This window comes from Podarcis vaucheri (genome assembly GCF_965113315.1).
Source record: "Podarcis vaucheri genome assembly, chromosome: 6".
Classification (NCBI taxonomy): domain Eukaryota; kingdom Metazoa; phylum Chordata; class Lepidosauria; order Squamata; family Lacertidae; genus Podarcis; species Podarcis vaucheri.
The window spans coordinates 33,772,500-33,786,057 of NC_138764.1; the positions used below are offsets into that span (position 1 = coordinate 33,772,500).

The 13,558-nt window shown below is 40.8% G+C and overlaps 1 protein-coding gene across 8 annotated transcripts in view; it reads left to right on the forward strand.

Moving 5' to 3' along the window:
• The window catches only part of ZNF644 (zinc finger protein 644), a 64,315-nt gene that overhangs the window by 8,232 nt on the left and 42,525 nt on the right, over positions 1–13,558 (forward strand). For all 8 annotated transcript variants that reach the window (XR_014220992.1, XR_014220993.1, XM_082227725.1 and 5 more), the window contains exon 3: positions 5,564–5,617. The gene's annotated coding sequence lies outside the window, so the exon portion shown is untranslated. The remainder of the gene's footprint in view (positions 1–5,563; positions 5,618–13,558) is intronic.

Sequence of the window (13,558 nt, forward strand, 5' to 3'; positions counted from 1 at the left end):
TGGGCATTAAAATGTCAGGAATTGTACAATGATAGAAATGAAAATAAGTTAGGATTTATTTAATCAGATATCGCATGTATGGTTGAATTGTAAAAAAAATACTATCGTTTGGAAGGGATAAACATCAGACTAAAGCTTAATACAGAATAAGCACTGGTGATAGAATCTATTCACAGCTCAGCAGTATCTAAGGCGGAGTGCCTTTTGGAAATGAAAAAGAACATTTTTGTAGTAGTTTTTTCAGCAGTCCAAGTTGGTAATTCAATTGAGAGAAGCTGAATTTTAATATTTAGAACAAAATAAAGTCATGAAATGTTTTCTTCTACTACAGATAAAACATTAGTCAAATCTTGCTTTGTCTTCTGTTGATTTTGTAATGAATTACTTACAACTTTACTAACTCTTGTCTCAAGCTTCCTACAGTTTTTAGATCTGCTGCCTGTTGTCTTAAGTGTCTTCTGGTTGCCTCATAATTTTCCACTTTGTTCTCTTGCTTGGTTTTCATTGTTATATTTTTATTTTACCTTCTGATCAAACTTATAAAGCATTTTTCTCATCTCTTCACCACCTTGTCCATCACATTCCCTTCACTCTGCTGACACCCTTCTACTTATCAAGCCCAATATTTCTTCCTTCTTGCCATCCTTTTGGCTGTTTCCTTCCACCGGAATGCCCTGCTTCCTGACGTAACAGACATCTCCCTTGGTCTCTATATTTTAAAGAGCTGCTAAGGATCCATATCTTTCCTCAGAGTTTTCCTTCTCCCTTCTCCATCATTCTCCTTTTATCTGATTTCAGTTACTCTTGGGTGGTGAGTTTGTAGGCAAAACATACCAGTTTTGTTTGTATTCAAATGCATAGTTACCCCCCAAGTGCTGTACAGTTAATGCATATGATTAATAATCTTACTGTTGTTACAGCACGTTGGAGTGTTCATACCATTCAAGATACATTACCTTGTAATTTGGATAGATCTGTATCTTGTGTTAGTTAGCTGGTAATACTAAAGTTGAGTTTTTGTGTTGTTCCTGGGTGTTGATTGGAGGAGTTACTTTGAATATAGGACAGTGAATGTGGTAACAAATATGGTATAGACTTGCAAAAAATGCTGCTTCCTAGTCCCCTCTCCCCAATTGTTCTGGGCTTGGGCATGCTACAAGCATTTCCAAAGGGATGAGGCATTCTCTTCAACTCAGAGGGAAGGGGTGGGGCCTCAACCTTGCAAATATGCTGGGACTTGTAGGCATCCTGAAGACATTGGCTGAGCTGCTGGAACATGTCAGAACAATCTGCGGAAATCTCATACCAGTTAGAGATTGATGGGTCTATTTATGGCTAGTGGGAAGATGACTGGAGAAGCAGGAAGGCCTGAAAGCATAGATTTTTTAGATTCTATGGATTTTTGCAAGCTTCCAGTTGTAAGTCAGATTTTGAGGGGGTAATTGTAGCCTACAATAGGGTAGATGAATAGTTCTCTTCAAATTTCCTAGTTTACCAGAAGGAAGAAAAGTGGGTTCATTTTAAAATTGGCATAGTTCTGTTCTGCAGTAGTGCGTAGTTGAAAAGCAGATGAAAGTTGCGTTAGATGGAAATATTCTTTGGTGTTAGCTTATAGAAAAATAGAAAAGAGCACAAGTTAATTATTGCCACCTTCAGGTTTAAAGGGAGAGTGCAGTAAGAAATGCAGAATCGTCAGTGTTTGATACAAAAAGAAAATGGCTACCAGAAATGAGTGCTGGTGAAGCAACATGGCTTGCTGTAGTTTTTTATGTGCTGCTTCTACATCTTTCTAATGGTTTTGTTGTAAATTCTGATATAATTTGAAAAGAATTACATATATGTTGTTTTGGTATTTTGAATTTTGTAATAAATGACTGATTCTACTGTAGAAATATCTGATTCAGATTCATTAATTTACATAAAGTACAAGGAATTAAGTCTCAACCCTGAAAGATGCTGGATATCCATTTTTAATCCATTGCTATGAAACAAAGCTAGATGCTGATCTTTTGGACACATTTAAGCATCTTAGGAACATCATAAGGTTTCTGTGGCACTGTACCTAGTTTATTTCAAATATATAGTTAAGCTTAGAAAATGTTGATGGTGAAAATGAAGTTTCTTTACATTACTATAATCAATGAAATAGCCTCTTCCTTACTTGCAAATGGTGTAACCTACCATTCAGTGCCTTCCCTCCACCTCATTGTTGAGGAATTTTTTTCTGGAATATTTTCCATTGATCCATTTCCCCCCTTGAAATATGCCCATTTTTAAAAATAAATGAAATCCATCTATAACCATGAATACGGATTCCAATACAATATTAGCAAGCTTGGCAGCTTCCAAATTAATAATTCCCAAGCAGTTATTCCTAGGAATTGTGTGAGAAACTGTGTGTGTGTGTGTGTGTGTGTGTGTGTGTGTATGTATGTACATTTTGTAGATATCTAAGCAGGGATGAGATACACAGAATAATCCAAACCAAGTAATGAACTCTCAGGACTGGCTGTGCAGATAAAATGAGAACCAAGCTGAAACTATTATTTCATTTCCCAACTACAAGTGAAAGCAAAACTGAAACTAAAATTGTGATTGCTATTGCTTTCACTATCAGCAAACACCATGAAAATTGATTGATTGATTTGATTTATTACGGCCATTGGCCCATATCTAAAACAATACATCAAGATTTATCCATAAACAAACAATTTAAACAGTTCCAAGTTAAAAAACCCATATAAAACCAATTGAAGAAATTGACATTCCCAGTGTCTCTCTTTAGGGCCTGTCCCCAGACTTCCCTTTAATGTATTTGCTGCCACCACCTAAAGACTTTGGGAGCTCCAGGACTTCCACTCTGTAATATTACCCATATACCTTTTGAACTATTGACATAAGTTGAGACATATTTTGGTTTAGAATCCACCCGGATTAGAGCACAGATCAGGAAACATTTATTCAGTTAGTGAATGCAATAAGCAGTCATTAAATGCAGCATTCTTATAGCTCTAGTTTTCTGATTTAACTGACTAAACACGCTAGCAGCTGACTAAACACGCTAGCAGATATTTTATATCTATCCTAGTTACCCCAACTCTCCCTTAATTAGCCCTTGTGCTAGCCAGCACTAATTAACTGTCAATTCCTGCCTGCCACTCCCTGCCAGTCATTCCCTTTAGCTCTGCTTAATATTTCATTCCTCCACTGTTAAGTCAGCCTTCCACTTAGATGTCTGGTCCAGAAACTGCTGTGTGGCCAGGCACGTAATTCTGCAGGTAGCGACTGAAACTGGAGGTGTCCAAGTTGGATTATAACTCTGAAGTAGAATTGTGGACAACCATGATACATCATGCACAATTATTTTGGTGTGCTAAAATTGTTGTGTTAGTAGTTTTCCCTGCCTTCATCCCTCCCCCTCTTATACAATGTAAGGGAAGTGCAAACTATCATTTTATAAATTTTTTCAAGTTATTTCCTTGTAAGGTTTTGAGTTTCCTTAACATTTAAACCACTTTTAAGTATAATAATGTGCCTGATAAAATATGTTGATTCAAAAACTTAAGAATTACCTCATGCTAATTTTATAAGTCACATGATGAACATGTTAGAATTATGAATTTTCCAATTCAAACTCCCTACCACTTTAAAAATCCATTCTATTTTAAATTCAACTATGGAAGAAACTGGATATCTCTGTTTGCAAATTAAGTTTTTCATTATTGATGCAAAAGAAGCATGTTTTAAGAAGGGAGATGCCAAGAAAATATGCCACTTAAGAGTTTTAAGTGCAAACATATAGATGCATCTGCTTAGGTAAGCTGACTTTGTGCAGATCAACAGTGGCCACATTTGGCATAACACTAAACCGTAGTTTCATATTTTGTGGAGAAATTAGCTGTTTCCTGGGCTCTGGCGTTCTCATCCCACTTAGCCAAGAGTTTGTAAGCTTTTGCCTTGCAGTATAAGAATCTTCCCATGTTGTCCAAATTGGGGGTAGTGATTTAACACTACATATGGTTTGTTTTGGAAGAGTCAATTACAGCATGGTTTAGGTAACTATTACGATAGACAATAGCCATCTTTGGATATAATGCTAAGCCTTGGTTTAGTGCTACATGAATAAACCTTCCAGACTTGTGTGATCTCCACTCCGTGGTTTGAAGTTAGCTTTTTCTAGAACTAGTTAGCGTTCAACCATGGTCCTTGGTTTTGCCAATGAAGAAGCCACACTTAAGGAGAAGTGGTAAAAGTTTTGAATTCTGCTTCTAGACCACGGAGGGGAGGAGAGGAGAGGGGAGGAGGGAGATGGTAAATTGACATTGATGGTAGGTTAATTTATGTAGAACAAAACTTGGGGTAGGTAAAGATAACTTTCAGATGGAGGACTGGATTCAAACCTGGCCAGTCTTCTGTGGGTAGCATTCTGATGGTGGACGGAAACTGTGGGGCCAAAAGAATTACATACGTTTTATGTTTAGTCTTGAGGAAAATGTATGTAAAATATATAACATTTTAAGTCTAACCAGCTGCTACATAAAACCATGATTTAGCATTGCCGCAAACATGGCCAATGTCTATGGCTAAGTTACCTAAATCATACTCTGATAGATCCCTTTAAGTCATAGCCAACGGGAAATAGTGTTGCCTTAATAGGCACAGTAAGATGAGAGAATACTATACAGTGGAACCTTGGTTCTTGAACTTAATCCGTTCCGGGAGTGTGTTTGACTCCTGGAACAATTCAAAAACCAAGGTGCGGCGTTCAGTTGGCTGCGGGAACTTCCTGCACTCAGGCGGAAGCCGCGTTGGACATTCAGCTTCCGAAAAATGTTGGAAAACTGGAACACTTCTGGGTTTTCGGCATTCGGGAGCCAAAACGTATAAGAACCAAGGTACAACTGTATTGCATACTCTTTATTCTCCATGTATATCGGGAGTAGCCAGTTTGATCATGGGACTTGCTGGAGGGGCTGATGGGAGTTGTAGTTCAAAACATATGCAGTATACCACAGTAGCTGTCCCTGGTCTGTAGCTTCAGTCTCGATCCTCCATGTTCTGTGTCAAAGCAGGATTATTGCTGATTCACTGAATAAAGCTTTGAAAGGATTTTAATTCTGTTGTTGCCACTGGTATCTTGATTCCTTTGTTGCATTCTGGAACATTTTGTTTTTTTCATCCTAGCATTTGATTAAGTACTGCCTAAAAAGCAGATTTCTATTTCAGAAAAACTCTGAAAAAAAGTACTTCTGTTTGTAAAGAAACGTGTATGTACTTCAGCAGGGCTGAAGACTGATGGGTACTCAGGATACTTGAGCATTAATCACCATATTCTTCTATAAAATGTAGTCATTGGAGAGTTGGAGGAAAAACGTGTATATAGAGGTTTCAATAATGGGATAAATGTTTAGGTATAAATATTAAGAAAATAACTTATGTGGTGTTTCATTGTTGGTGAGATTGAACGATTGCATATCCATTTGTACAGCCTGGGTGCCTATCAGGGGTATAATAAATTTGCTTTCAGACAACTTTATCATAGTCTTTTATTTACTTCTTGTAGGTTTGTTTTGGTATTGGATGCAAACTTGCAGCTTGAAGAGGGAGAAGGCAAACAGGTAAGCAGTAAAAATTTCTACAGGTTTGTATCTCAGTTGGAATAATAACTAATGAATATTCAGAATCATAACTAATTTCTTTTCTCTCGTATGATGTTATATTTCAGGTTTACAGATTTCCCCTTTTTCATAAATAAACCATAGTGAAGAAATAAAAATGCATGAAGTTTTCATTAAAGCAAATGTTCTTGCATATACCGTATTTTTCGCCCTATAGGACGCACTTTCCCCCCTCCAAAAATGAAGGGGAAATCTGGGTGCGTCCTATGGGGCGAATGCAGGCTTTCGCTGAAGCCTGGAGAGCGAGAGGGGTCAGTGCGCACCGACCCCTCTCGCTCTCCAGGCTTCAGGAAGCTATCCGCAAGTCTTGCAAGCCAGGCGGGATGTCCCGCGGACTCACAAGGCTTGTGGGCAGCAGCCTGCACCCAAAAGCTGGGGACAGCGGGGAGGCGCAGCGCCGCCACCCCGCTATTCCCCGACCTGATCGGGAGGCTGGCGGGGGGAGAAACAAGCCTGCTTCTCCCCCCGCCAGCCCCACAAGCTCGGGGGATAGGGGGATGGCGGAGCGCCGCCACCCCGCTATTCCCCGATCTGATCTGGAGGCTGACGGGGGGAGAAGCAAGCCTGCTCCCCCCCCCCAACCCCACAAGCTCGCGGGATAGCGGGGCAAGCTGTCCCTGAAGGCAGAAGAGGGAGACGGAGCACTCCGTCTCCCTCTTCTAGCTTGGGATGGTTGTGCAAAGCCTCTGCAGGGCAGCGCAGTGCGCTGCCCCGCAGAGGCTAGGGAGGCTGTCCCTGAAGGCAGAAGAGGGAGACGGAGCGCTCCGTCTCCCTCTTCTAGCTTGGGGATGGCTGCGCAAACCTGGGGGGGGGGAAATAAAAAAATTTCCCTTGATTTCCCCCCCCCCAAAAAAAAACTAGGTGCGTCCTATGGGCCGGTGCGTCTTATAGGGCGAAAAATACGGTAATCATCTCTGCAAGAAAGCCATTAGTTTTCATTATGTGATTATTTATTTGTATACTGCCCTTTATGAAGATACAGGGCAACCCAAGCAGTTTCTGTGCCAAAACGGTGCCTAAACCCTGATTGAAATGGATCTAAAAAATCACTTTCCTCCCAAGGGTGCCTGGGTATTTTCTGCGACCACCTGTTCAAGATCCTTGCCCAAGAAAGGGAAATTGGCCACTGGCCACTAGTTTCTTATATTTTCCAAATCCAGTGAGGGTTTCTTGAGCAGTAGTTTTACCACTGCCTCCTTCAAGCAGGCAGGTACCGCCTCCTCTTGCGAGGAGGCATTAATCACCTCTCTGGCCCAGCCAGCTGTTAGATCTTATCAGTCATGGGGGGCAGGGATTCAGAGCGCAAGCGGTCACCCTGACTGATTCAAGCACCTTGTCCACATCCTTGAGCCTTGCTAACTGAAACTTGAAACAACACAACAGGACTAGACAGTGTTCAGATACCCCTTGAGATTAATCTGCTGTCACAGCAGATTTACAATCCCAGTGCATGCAAGCAATTTAATTCTCACAGTGCTTTGCAAACAAGTCACAATGCTACCTTCAATTCTGCCACCTCCTTCAGACCAGTCTGTAAGCGGCCCGCACTACCTGGAAAAGCTGTGCCAGAAGGCACAAAGAGGATGCTATGGAGGCAGCACAGTATGCCTTCTAAAGTGGACTCTATAATGAGCCCTCTCCAGTGTACAGTTGCATTTGACTGGAGTTTACCTGCACTTGTGTTTAAGCTGTCTCCCAGCTTGTTTCCTTTCCCTAAGCTCTGGACTATTACCAGGAAGCCAAGTGGGCTCTGTGAAGTGGGAAATGGCGCTCAAAGGCCATTGTGTCAGCATCCTGAGCAATTTGGATGTTCCAGAGGTTGGCCAGGGCTTTGACAGGAGTGCCAGGCATATCAGCAGGTAAACCCTACAAAGATGTCTGGAAACCCATTGGCTCTATCAGCCTCTGAGAGTGGAATATCCTAATTGGCCTGTTGCAGAGGAGAAAGGGTGCTGAAAGCCTAAAGCTTGCAAGAAGTGATCTGACCATCCCGAGGGACTGATGTCAATATCCCCCACTTTCAGATGGTTGAACCCCTTCCTGCCTGGTTGAGAAAACGTCCCAAGTGTGGCCTGCTACATCCTTTGGGCCGGTGACATGTTGAGATAGCCCCATGGTCGTCATGGCAGCCAGGGAGCCACCCCAGAGCCAGTTGCCTTAGCATGAATGTTGAAGTCCCCCAAAACCGGCAGTCTGGGAGTCCTCAGCACTACCTCTGAGACTGGCTCTGTCATCTCAGGCAGGGAGATTGTTAACAGCAGGGTGGGTTGTAAACCAGCAGAATCCCTAATCTGTTCCAGTTGCCCAATGCCAGGAACACACACTCAAGATTGCCTCCCCTCCTCTACCCAACTGGACAGTGAGTCTGGAAAGAGAAAGAGAGAGAATTTCTGTAGACCACAAGAACTCCCTCTCCCCAATCTTCAAGCCTACCTTGATGCTGCATCGAGTACCCAGGTGGGCACAGCTGAGTGAGACTTGTTCCACCCACCCAGGTCTCTGTGATACAGACCAAATCTGAGCTGACCTGTCATTCAGCAACAACAGCCCAGTCGCTGATCCAATAGCTGGCTGATAGGACAACCACAATTCCCCATGTTGGAGAAGGGACTGTCGCACAGCACAGTCACTAACTGCCTGTGCTAAGTGCCCCCTACCCAACCTTCCCCACCCTCCACACCATACCTTCCCCCAGAACCACTGTGATTGGGGTTGCTCCTGCTCTTTCTAGCTCCTCTCCTTCCATGCAGATCTTATGTTCCCTTACTTTAAAAAACAACAAACCCTCAAATGTAACAACTTACAAGTTAAAAGCAGTTAAAAACAATTTAAAACATTTTAAAGAGGGCAATAAAAATAGCAATAAAACCCTGCAACAAAACCCCCTGTTCAGCCACTTCAACTTTTTGTAGCTGCCCCCACCCCCGGGCAAGGAGCAGGTCATCCAGGACTCACAGCAAGATGGCAATTTGCATTTGGATGGCAAGTGCAAATCCTTCTGCAGCTCATTAACCATGACACCTGCTTCCATAAAACTTACGTCAAGCTATAAGTTCTGAGGTGTTCCAACAATAGTTTATGTGTTAAAACAAAATAATAACATTAAAAGCCAGCAGTACTTAAAATGTGTAGAAAAGAATAAATAACTGGGGTGTGTGCCCCAAAATAATATTTGGCCTGACACCCATGCATTCAGCAGAATGTCCTCTACTAGATAGCATTTAGTTACATATTCTCTGTGCTTTGTTTGGGTACTGACCCATCAGTGGACCCATAAATCCTTTTAACCTGGAATTGCTGAAGTAGTCTACTTTTGAACATACCTTAGTTATAAAAGCCAATAGTTATTGATGCCATCCAGGAATTTCTCTAATCCCTTGTTTTACCAACTGTTGATAGAAAATTGATTGTACCAATTTGGTATTGTAGTGAAAGGTACCCAGGAGGGCCATCCAAATAAAATAATTGATGCAAGTTATTAAGCTATTTGCATTTTATTTTTTTAAATCCCTTTATTGAGACCTTCCCTTGTCCAATAAAACAGTCTAGTTACTAATAAGTACTGTGGTCAACAAGGCTCAGAATAAAGTACAAAAACCTACACAAACTATGGAGGTGTCTTAGTAAACTCAGTTTTTAAAATGTAACATATTGTGCCATAAACCATGCATATAAGATAGTTATAGCAGCTGCAAAAGTACATTGGTGCCTCGCAAGACGAAATTAATTCGTTCCGTGACTTTTTTGGTCTTGCGGTTTTTTTCGTCTTGCGAAGCACGGTGTTGGAAAAGTTTTGGAAAAGCTTCAAAAATCACAAAAGTCTTCAAAAATCTCAAAAAAGGCTACCACACCGTGTGCTATGAGTTGCTCCTCGAAGTCAAGTCGCAACTGTATTAATGGTTTTAAGAAAAAGGAAACAAACTTGCAAGACATTTCCGTCTTGCGAAGCAAGCCCATAGGGAAAATCGTCTTGCGAAGCAACTCAAAAAACCAAAAACCCTTTCGTTTTGCGAGTTTTCCGTCTTGCGAGGCATTCGTCTTGCGAGGTACCACTGTATAACAGTGCAGTAATCTTGAGTGTGAACTTCTAGTGACAACAGCAAATCTAGCATACTTTGCAAACTTATTGGACATGACCTGAGCACTTTCTAATCAACATGACTGTTTGAGCTGGGTAGACAGAATTGTTAAATGAAATGCATTATTGCTGTGATCTTCTCATTGCATCGTCTGAAGAGACATCATCTGCCCCTGTCCTTTATATCGGCGGCAGCAGACTTTACCAGTTCTGAGGCTATCTCTCTTGACATCCTAAGAAAGCTATGTGTGTTACTCAATCTGGTTTTGATCTACCGTAGATCTACTGGAAAGAGACTTCTTTTGAGATCTTCACATTCTGTGTTGTCTGGCTTCTATAGGCATGAAAGTAGGCCTTGTCTACCATTGTTCAAGTGTTGCTGCTGCTGTATTTATAGTGTGTAATGATTTTTATCTTTCGAAAGCTTTTGGTGCTGTTTTACAGTTTGTTTTCATAATTTCATAATTTGTGTTTTCTTCAGATTATAATCATGTTTTTATATATGGTACTGGGTCACTATTTGAGGAAGGGTTGTTTAAAAGTTGAGTAAATAAAATAAGTAAATATTAAAACAATATTAGCTGCTGCTTGATCATGAGTTTAGGATTGTTTGTGGAGACCATTTGGATGCATGAGTCCATATCACCATTAGTTTCATTGTAATAAAGGAGTAGGCAATTCTGATTTATTTATTTCATAAAATTTATACACCACTTGATAAAAAGAACACTATCAAAGTGGTTTACAGAAAAGTTAATCTGAGATTGCTTGTATACACTACCCTTCATTTATTTGCTATATTGCTTAAAAGGGTCAAATCTTTGTGAACTTCAAAAATGTTGTAGTTGGCACTAGGATTTGAGGGCAAGGAACTTTGGGGATATTTCTGTTTTTTTGATGTGCTAAGCTGAGTTACGTTTTTCTTTGCTAAGCCTCTGGCATACTGGTGATGTTATCAGTTGCTATATTCTATTCAGAAAATAATAAATCTGCTCTTAGTTTCTTAGCCTGTGTATGGCCTTGTTTTTGAGCTTATGGGGCACTTGTCTTCACCACATTTATGTCTACCAGTTATGTTCAAGATACAATCACAACACATGTATGACGTACTTTGTGGGTTTGGATGGTATGTACACCATCATTTTCATTCAAATGGAACAAATCTGTTCATAAACGGTAACTCGCAAAGCATTGTGGGAGAGTGCACAGCTTGTGCACACAGGCATACTTGTCTCCTGCATTGGCAGTTCGACATTGACAATTCTAATAAAATTTGAGGACTTTCTCTATAGTTTCCTTTGAAGGATGCCAGTGACATTTGGCCCAGAAGTGTTGAGGTCAACCCTCAACAACACATTTTGCAATGATCTTTCTGTGCGTGGAACAGAGAAAGATCCTTTACTGTATTAGAAGTTGCCATTAGGTCTGGCTTTCAGTTGAGGTGAGTGTGCTGGTTGTCCAGAAACATTTTTGCAGATACAGTTACGTTCTTAAGGATTCCAAAACCCGGATCAGCATGTTTTGCACAAAATGAAAGTCATGATGAAATAAACCCCAGTATTGCTGGGTCAGAAGGAAGGTTGTAACTGGAAAAGGGTTTGTAACAGGTTTTATAAACCCGTGAGGTATAGATTACTAGTAAATAGAAACTTTAAATACATTTCACAGCATCACTTTAACCCAGCACCTGGTGTACACAGGGGTAAAATTGACCTCAAAAATCACAAAAGTAAAAGCTTCAGTATTTCACTGAAGTATGGAGACACTCCCCCCCCCCGAAACACCACATGGTAATTCCCAGGTTGACATAGTTGAGGGCTACTTGGAATATGGAGTTGTGGAGAACAGACACAAAAGTTTTATGTAATTTCCAGTGCTATTGGGATGTATATAGCCCCGTCTCTTGGCCAAGGGGTAAAGCCCTATACGCTAATGGTTATCTCCACATTAGTCCTTTTCACACATTATTAATCTGTTGGGCACTCACAGTTTCAGGGTGGAGTGCAGCTACTCATTTTGCCTTGCCAGCTCTGTCCTCTGATTGTGTTGCGCATAGCTGTCTGCAAGGAAACCCCCTACGCTTCAGCAGCTTCTCACACATAGGAAATCCGTGGGATTGGGAACACTGGTGTCCAGAATGCATCAAGCCTCTGTCTGTGAGATGCTGCTTGTGCATAGAGATTCCACTGGGTACAACCATTCTTAACATGTGGTCTTTGAGGGCATGGCATAGTTAGAGTGGAGCTTGAAACCGTGATTTTCCTATTTGCAAGTAATATGCAAATAGGGCTATTGTGGTGGGCAATTCTATATGTTAAGTAAACAAATACAGTAATTAAAAGTAATCAAGTAATTCTTGCTTTCATGGCAACTATTTCATAGAATGATATTCTAAGGGATGTGTTGGTGGAGAAGGATACATTCCTTTCTTTTCCTTCCATTGTATGTAACACACTCCTTGTTCCTTTTCCCCCATCCAAAACAAAGCATTGTTTTTCCATATAGAATGTGCTCCAGTTATGTTTATTTCCCCCTTTTCTAACATGCATCTAACACCATGCATGGCTTAAACTGCATGTTCAGATGTGGCTAGGGCAGTAAACTTTCCCGTTGAGAAGAACTATTGGTGAAGATTTGTTCGTCCAGTGTTGGAGCATGAGTCTCCATAATCATGAGGTTTTGCAAGATCCATTTTGGTTGATTATCTCAATGCTTGGGAAATAACAGTTCCGATATTTGTGAACATCGGCGAACTTCAGTTAAATCTTGATAACAGAATTAATATGCAAGCAGACCTCCATCCGAAAGGGATGTGTGTATACAAATTGTAAGTGATTACAAGAAGAGTTATGTTACATCAGAGCTTTCAAAACTGTGCCACGACACATTAGTGTGTTGGCTGCACTGTGTAGGTGTGTCACACAAATGCTCCCCACGCTCTTCCCGGGGCTGGAAAGGGTTAGTTTAACCTCCAGCTTGCTAGTCAAACTGAATTACACAGTATGTAACCAACTTGAAAAGTTTGAAAAGCTCTGTATTGCATAAATGTAGTTGGTTTTTTAATGGAACAACTGGTGACTTTTAACTTAATGGGATGTGGTTGAGAGAGAGAGAAAGATGATTAGTAGATGTCACAATACAGCTTAATATCGCCTGCTACTGCATGATCGCCTTCAGCATTACTGCTACTGTTCTATATATTATGGGGCTGGAAAATAGTCACAAATACTTGTTGCTTTCCATTCTACATGGCAACATTTATATGTTTATATAGTTACCACCCTTTCTTCCTTGAAACCTTTGCATAAGGTCTAAGAACAAGTTGCAAGTTGAGAAGGCCTGCCTTAGGTTACACATTTCTGGGGTTTTTTTTAGTTTAGAATGCTTTGTTATATCAAATTCACACTGCTGCTCTTTTTCAGAAACAATTTTAGGTGGGTGTTAAAACCATTAACTCACTTTCTAGGGTGTTTATTTCTGAAATGTTGCTAATTTAATTTGTAAGAAATTTGTCTCAAGAAGCATCATAAAACCTTAGCAGTCAGAACAAAGATCCATCCAGTTCATTATCCTGTTAACACCAAATATCGCTGGAATTCTTTGAGGGCATTTATAACAGTATATTACTACTGCTGTAACTGCTACTATTTTGTTGCTGACATTAACTAAAGTGCAACGTCCCTTGGGTCCTCATTGAGCTCATTGGGGAAGCCAGAGTATCTAGTTGTATAGTTAGTTGCCCAGCCTCACCATAAACATATCCATGGTAAACTGCTGCAGTAAGTTGCAGAACTACACAGCA